Source organism: Canis lupus, chromosome 25, assembly GCF_048164855.1.
Source record: "Canis lupus baileyi chromosome 25, mCanLup2.hap1, whole genome shotgun sequence".
In the NCBI taxonomy this organism is placed as follows: domain Eukaryota; kingdom Metazoa; phylum Chordata; class Mammalia; order Carnivora; family Canidae; genus Canis; species Canis lupus.
Window position 1 is genome coordinate 7,407,373 of NC_132862.1, and position 7,966 is coordinate 7,415,338.

Below are 7,966 nucleotides of genomic sequence, written 5' to 3' on the forward strand. Positions count from 1 at the left end.
GCCCACCGGTAGAATTTAAAATGTTCTAGTAACCACATGAAAAGGTGAAAAGAAATAGATGAAAATAATTGTATTAATATCTTTTACTTAACTCAATATATTCCAGGTATCATTTCAACGCAGAATCAACATAAAACTATTAACAAAATATTTTACATTCTTTTGCCCTTACTAAGCCAGTGGGATTTGGTGTGTATTTTGTGCTCACTGCACATCTCAGTTGGACTCGCCACCTTTCAAATGCTCATCAGCCACCGGTGGCTCCTCGTTCCCACACGGTGACATGGGCTCTGGATCTCATCCCTTCACCCCTGTGCAAGGACATGGCCCATTCCCTGACTCCCCTGCATGACTGATTTTCACCTCTCTCCTGGATCACTGCCGTTGTCAGAGAAGTACGCTCTAATCTTCCCCACTTTCAAATAACTCTCTCCTGACCCTACTTATTTTTCCAGAAACCCTTTTTGGGTTGCTCCTTTTCAAGCAAAATTGACACCTATCATCACTTCTACAATTCCTTCCCCCACATTCTCCCCTAAATCCACTCAATCAGGTTTTATCCCCAGCACTCCAAAATGCCTTTTCTCAAATGACCGACCTATTAATCAATTCACTGCTGAATTCTGATTTTCCGTCTTGCTTGATGATGTAGCTCACCTTCCACCTGAAAAGACTGTCATTGCTTTTTAATTTTTTAATTTTAATTTGTCTTGGTCTTCACTTTTTAAAATTGAGTTTATTTTGATTCCAGTAGAGTTAACACACAGTGTTATATTAGTTTCATGTGTATGATACAGTGACTGAACATTTCCATACAGCACCTGGTGCTCATCACAAGCGCACTCCTCAATCCCCATCACCTATTTCACCCACCCTCCACCTCCCTCCTCTCTGGTAACCAGCAGTGTGTTCTCTATAGTCAAGAGTCTGTTTCTTGGATTCCCTCTCTCTCTCTCTTTTTCCTTTGCTTATTTGTTTCATTTCTTAAATTCCATATATGAGTGAAATCATGTGGTATTTGTCTTTCTCTGACTTATTTTGCTTAGCATAGTACACTCTAATCCCATCCACATTGTTGCAAATGGCAAGATTTCATTCCTTTTTATGGCTGAATATATTCCATTGTATTTATCTCTTCCTACGCCATTCATCTATTGATGGACATGGGCTGCTTCCATAATTTGGCTATCGGTAAATAATGCTTCTATAAACACAGAGGTGCAGGTGTCTCTGAATTAGAGAGGAACATTCTTATCACAGGAGACTAGAAGTCAACATCCAAATGGATCTGTACAAGCAAATCTTCAAAGGGACACTCATCTTCCATTAGTTTTCGCTGTAGTTTTTGGGTTAACGGCCCAAAACCTCTTTGTCTTGTCACTTCTCCACAAATATATTGCTTCTTTGTTTAAAAACTTTGTAAGTTCTCAGTCCTAAATGCTTCTTTGGGTCTTCATTTTCTGTGAGACTCCCATGTATATGTAAAAATAGCAAATAAAATGTGCGTGTTTATCTCCTGTGCATGTTCACCTGTCTTTTGGAAACTTAATTCTCAGACCCAGGTACAGAACCTAAGAGGGTAGAGGAAAGGTTTTCCTTTCCTACATTACATAATGTACTTTGTGGATTAAGACCATCCCTCGCCTCCCTTTCCTTTCACAAATGTTCTTCAGCATACTTGCTTGTTGTGACTTCAGATGAAATTTTAAGATATTATGCCAAGTTCCAAAAGTGGTAAACGAGGGATTTTGCCTGGAATAATTCTAAGTATATAAGTTCATATGGAAACTACAATATTCTGTTTGCCATTCGGTATCTTAACATAACTTTCCATTTACTGAAATAATTTTTCTCTCTCTGTAATTTTATAATTTCCCTCATGTAGGAGCCTCAGATTTCTTTTTCTTTCTTGGGATTTTTGCTTTGGGGCTTGTTATTGCTATTTCAAATGTGACCCCTTTTTTTCCCCATTATAATTTCTAATTAGTAATTCTAGTGTGCTGGAAAGCTCTAGATTTTTGTATATGAGGCTTGCACTTATTCTCTGCCACTTGTCAAGGACCTACCATGTTCCAGGCCATGTGCAAGTACTAATCTTCACAACGACCTTGAGGAAACTGAGGCTAATGAATGTATTATTGCAATCGTTTTTCACTTGATTCTCTGACGCTTTCTCTGTGTAATTACATCATCTACACAAAATGATAACCATGTCTCTATCTTTTCAATAATTACACTTTTTATTTCCTTTCATTGCCATCTTTTAAGGCAAACTGAACATCACTCAAACCTCTTTTAATGACGCAGGAGCATCATTATGGAGACTGGCAGTTCCAACAAATTATGGGCTATTTCGTCCCTGCTTGAAACTGTGGCCATGGCTGGTGTTTTCTCTCACATCTGGTTACTAGCCTGTAGCTGCTTTACTGTTAAACTTAATTTAACTGGTACACTTAATTTTAGATTAACTCCCAGGTTGTGTGATTGGAGGCTTCCATTAGAAAATGGTGTTCCTGGGGCGCCCGGGTGGCTCAGTCTGTTAAGCATCTGCCTTCAGCTCAGGTCATGATCTCAGGGTCCTGAGATCCAGCCCCGTCTCGGGCTCCCTGCTAATCAGGGGAGCCTGCTTCTTCATCTGCCTGTCGCTTCCCCTGCTTGTGCTCTTCCTCTGTCAAATAAATAAATAAAATCTTAAAAGAAAAAAAAAAAAAAAAAAGGAAACCAATGTTCCTGACAGCTGTTCTGTGTTCTGACACTTCCCTGCTTACTGTGAACCAGTGGAGGTCATCACAAGCCTGCCTGACCCCTGGACAAGGGAATACTCTTGTACGACTAAGTTCTATTTTTAAAAAAATCACAAGCATGGAAGCTAGGAGATATGGAGTCCTGGTTTTATTAACTTGCAATATTTATCACTTCTGTCCTCTGGGTCTCATCTTTTAAAGGCTGGGAGTAGGACAACAATACTAATATTGTCGGTTTCTAGAAGTATCACACCACAGATTTCTAAACTTTTAACACCCGCTATTTCATTTGTTCATTCAAATAACGTTCGGAAGTGATAGGGCCAGGGACCATAATTCCCACTCTACAGATGGGAAAACAGGAGCCCAGGAGACTGAGTTGAACACACGAACAGAGGTCTCTAGAGTATGAGCCTGAGCTGGACTTGGTCTGGTGTCCTCAAGTTCACTGGTTTTCCTGAGATGGTGTGTGTGAGAGCTTTAGGGCCAATTGTAAAGGTAGGAGTGTGCAGTGCCAAAGACTATACTCACTTCTGATACCAACTGTAAGTTCGAGGGGTCCCCAAATCGCCATCCGGCTTGGTGTTTTCTAGAAAGACTCCCAGAACTCAGTGAAAACTGGTATATTCACAGTTATGCTTTATTACAGGGGAAAGACACAGGTTAAGGTCAACCAAAGGAAAAGACACACAGGGCAGAGTCCAGGAGCTCCAAATATAGAGCTTCTGTGGTCTTTCATTCAGGGAGGTGAGCCATGTATGACATCAAGGTGTGACAATTTGCACATCTGCCCATCAGGAAAGCTCACCTCACCCTCAGAGTTTGATCCTTTCCAGGGCTCCATTACACAGGCGTGATGGATTGACTCATTGCATGTTGTTGACCTCAGTCTCCAGGCCACTGATCCTGGGACACCCAAAGCCTCAGTCCCGAGTCATGTTGTTGGTCTTTCTGCGGTGGCTAACCGCCCAGTCAGAATCACGTTCTTGGGCTCTTCACTGGCCCAGGAGAACACACCAGAGATAACCCGCTAGCAGCCAGGAACAGAGGTCAGGCCTCTTTGGAGGGTGGTTAATTCTTCATCCCACAGTGCTGCTGACATGTCTTTGCTTCCTGTTTAGTTAGGAAGAGAGCTCAAGAGCTTCAGCTCAGGGGACCAGACTTTCTGAAGAGAGAGTTCACTTTGGCTGTGCCTGAAAGGTGCTGCTGCTTCAGTTCTCCAAGATGAGCCCACCCCTCATTGGGAAACAGCCCTTACCCAATCAGCTGCACAAACAGCGTACTCCAGGAGGCCTCAAATCTCTAATCAGCGACTTGAATCACGCTGAGAAAATTGCCCTTAATGTGTCATCCAAATTTTATGTAGCCCCAAATGTTTCATGAAATGTAAAACAAAGAAAACAGAGTGTATCCTAGTGAACTGTGCCCCTCTTCCAATCAGGCTGCTCCCTTCCTAGCACTCAAAATTCAAACCCCGCTGAGCAGTTACCTGGCATCACCTTCCCAACTAGCAAAACTCCTAGCAGAGAAAGCCAACTATTTTTGAAATCTTTCTTCAGAGCATTTCAAATACAATGTCCATTAGTCAGTGACCAAGAACCTACTCGGTCCGAGACGGGCACTAGACTAGCTGTGGAGACTACAGAGGCGCACAGGGTGCATCCTGCCCTCTAGGATCTAACTGTCTGGAAGGGCAAGGATAGGCCCATGCGAATAACCCAAGGCAGGTGGGAGAAATGGGGCCACATGGACTTACAGGGAAAGGAAATGAGAAGTCTCTCCCCCAGAGCCTGGGACATAAGCCTACGTCTTGTCTCTTCCAAGACTGAAGCCTCTCTCTATGATCTAATCCTGGAACATCCATTTTACTTTGAAATTGGGTGTCTTTTTGGAAACTCCAGCTTAAAAGTCCAAGAGGGAGTGAGTCTACTCATCAAATGCATTTTTGCCAGGGGTCAGGTTTCCTTAGCCATCTAGAGGTCTGTTCCTCTAGACCTCTCAGTGTGTCCATATGACCTGTGGAGGAGGCCATGGGCAGAAAGGCAACAGGACAAGGGTTCAATGAAGCCCTGGAGCTCTTTCAATGGAGCCACGTCATGGCCGTGAGCTTTGGAGAGTCTCGAGAGACAGAGGAGCTTGTGTTTCTGGGAAAACAAGACCAAGCACTGAGCAGTTAGCTGAGATGCTCCCTTCTCTGCTGGCTTCGTGGATGATAAAATTAAGTTCCCGGGTACAGAGTGAATTGTTTTATTTATTAAATTTCTCATAGGCAGGGCAGCTGGATGGCTCAGTGGTTGAGTGTCTGCCTTTGGCCCAGGGTATGATCCTGGGATCTGGCATCGAGTCCCACATCGGGCTCCCTGCATGGAGCCTGCTTCTCCCTCTGCCTCTGTCTCTGCTTCTCTCTGTGCTGTGTCTCTCATGAATAAATAAATAAAAATTTAAAAAAAATTTCTCATAGGCATTTCTATAATTAAATGACCTTTTCAAAAAGCCACGGAATGGTTTTATTTTTCTAGTACTACTACATGTGGTTAAGATGGGAGTGAGATGGGGCCAGGAGGAGCGACTGCTAATATTAAAAACAGGAGATTCAGAAGCCCTGTGTTAGGCCATATGCAAATTTTGAGAAGTCACTTAGTTACTACCTCAGTTTTCCTATCTGTGAAAAATAGCTCATAGCCCAGGCCACCCACCCCACACCCACGTGAACCATGTAGCAGGCCACATCGACTTTCCAGTACCACAATTTCCATTTGGACCAGTCTCAGTTCCTAAAGGGCCAACAGCAAGTTTCCCCTCTCCCATGGTCTTTAGGTTCCAAGCTGAGCCCTCCTACATGCTCAACCTCGTAAAATGACCAAGTCCTACCACCACCTGACCTCGTTCCCTTCCATGCCCCAGTGGAACACATTCTTACTTATGTCGGTGCCCTCCAGCAAAGACCACAGGAGCACCCCTGCACAAATCATGGGTGTTTCAGTGTGAGGTGTCAGAAGTTTGGGGAAGTGTTCACAGAAACAGGGCTGTGCTCTAGATTGGGTGCTATCAGAAGGCAGGCTAATTCTCTGGTATCTCGACAAAGGTTAGGTATAGGGAGGGGCAGACTAGAAGGAGACTAGTGGGGTGATTGATAAAGAAGCAATCATCCCCCATATGAGCTGGGACAGGTGTTTGGTATTGTGACTTGGACAGGGTTCAAACTTTGTCTGTGTTCAGACGTGATGGTGAAGCGGTCTTATTTTTATCTTGATCCATCATGATCCCAGAGTGGCCTTGTCTCCTGTGAGATTCACTGAAATGGTTTTCCTCCAACAGAAGAGCACCAATGCCTAGCTAGCGGTGCCACGCCAGTTCAGAGCAACACGACGCCTGAGGTGTCAGCCCCAGACCTGCAGTTTCCCTTCTCAGCCAAGAGGTCTCCTTGCTCTCTGCTGATCATGTCAAATCATGCTCATCCTTAGCTCTGGCATGAAGGTGAGGCAGGAGAGGCAAGAAGTACACACAATTTAAGGAGACACCTGCTTTCAGGTACTGCCCATGCTCATGTATGACCCCGACAGGGAGTGGTTCCTTACATTTCATGCCTCACTCCCCTACATTGCCTTCTCTGTGAAGTCCTCTGCACCTTCCTTCTTTCAACCTAAATCCTACCCAGACCAGATGCAGACATACCAAGACCACAGATGGGGTTCAGGACTTATACCTCAAAATATGGTGCCCTAGCATATAGGATATTTTAAGCTGAAGGGGTTTTGAGAAAATTGCAGAAGCAGAAAGGTCACTCTGACCTCCTCCTCATCTCAGCCTTCTTCCCCAAGACAGGTCATAAAATCCCCACGTGAGAGGTGGCCTTGCTACACTTGATACATGGAGGAAAGGAGCATGCTTATCTCCAAAGACAAAGGGATGCCAAGGAGAATCCTAACAAACAGGACTTGCTAGGTTTCCCCCGGTTTGTTCCACTTACAGGATACTCCTTGACCTATCAGACACCCCCACGACTGCTCACTCCCCATCAAACCTGGCATAAAAGCACACAGGTCTAACTGCTTCTTCCGGTCTTCATTTCCTTATGAAGGCTCCCGTGTCATATAAAACTTACACTGAATAAATGTGTATGCTTTTCTCCTGTGACATTGTCTTTGTCAGTTTAATTTTCAGATCCAGCCAGGGACCCTAAGAGGATTGGGGACAAGTTTTTTCCTCCCCCCTCCCAGATGTAGCTTTCACCTCCCTCATTATTAATGCCCTCCTGGTCATCACCCCCACTTGGTAGCCCTTCATTATTTGCTAATTGCTTCTTGTGAGTTTGTTTGTTTTCTTCAATTGTCCTGCGGATCTTAGCCTGTGTGGTTCTTTCCCATCATTCATGTCTCAACCTAAATGGGCCCCTGGGGGGAGGACCTCCCAGCCCACCCTGACTAAAATACACCCTCACCCTATTCCTCTCCCTTGGCTTTTGCTCTTCATTTCTTGATCACTATGTGAAATGATTTTAGTTTTAATGTTATTTTCTGACTCTGCCAATCTCTCCAGTATTAGTACTAGGAAGGCAAGTATTTGGTCTCTCTCTCTCTTTTTTATTTCCTGTATCTCCAAGAGCTTTGTCATGTTTATATTTCTCACAGTCAACATGCATTTACCGCAAGTCAGTGCATGGGATATGGTAGGTGCCCTGTGTGATATGTGTATAGGGGGGACAAGGGAGGAATGTTGGAATAGAAAAATAGAATCCTTGCCTTCCTGTGGCTTACAATCCAAGTGCATCGGTGCTTGAATGGTTTTAGATTGAACAAATAGGTGTTAGCAGATGTTCATCTATAAATACTGCTGACTGGTGCCCTGATTGCCAATCATAGAAAATAGCCTAATGATCCCAATTGGACTATGTAAGTTGCTACGTACAATTAGTAATTAAACTGCACTTTAGAAAAGGGAGGTTTGAAATTCAGACTTTTCTTTGCTAATTTTCCTAAATCCATAAAATTTTAAATCATAAATCAGTGAAGATTCCATGCAGGGTTAAATTCCTGAATCAACTCTCCCCTGAAGAGTTTTAGGTGATGTGGCTGGAATGGAAATAACAATAATTGCTGGGAGAGGGAGGGCAGCCAAATAAAATTTTCATTTGTTTGTTTAGGTCCTCACTTTCCTATTATTGTCTGGTGTGACTTATAGTTGTTTGGGTTGAGGGAACTTCCATTTTTATCAGCTGACCC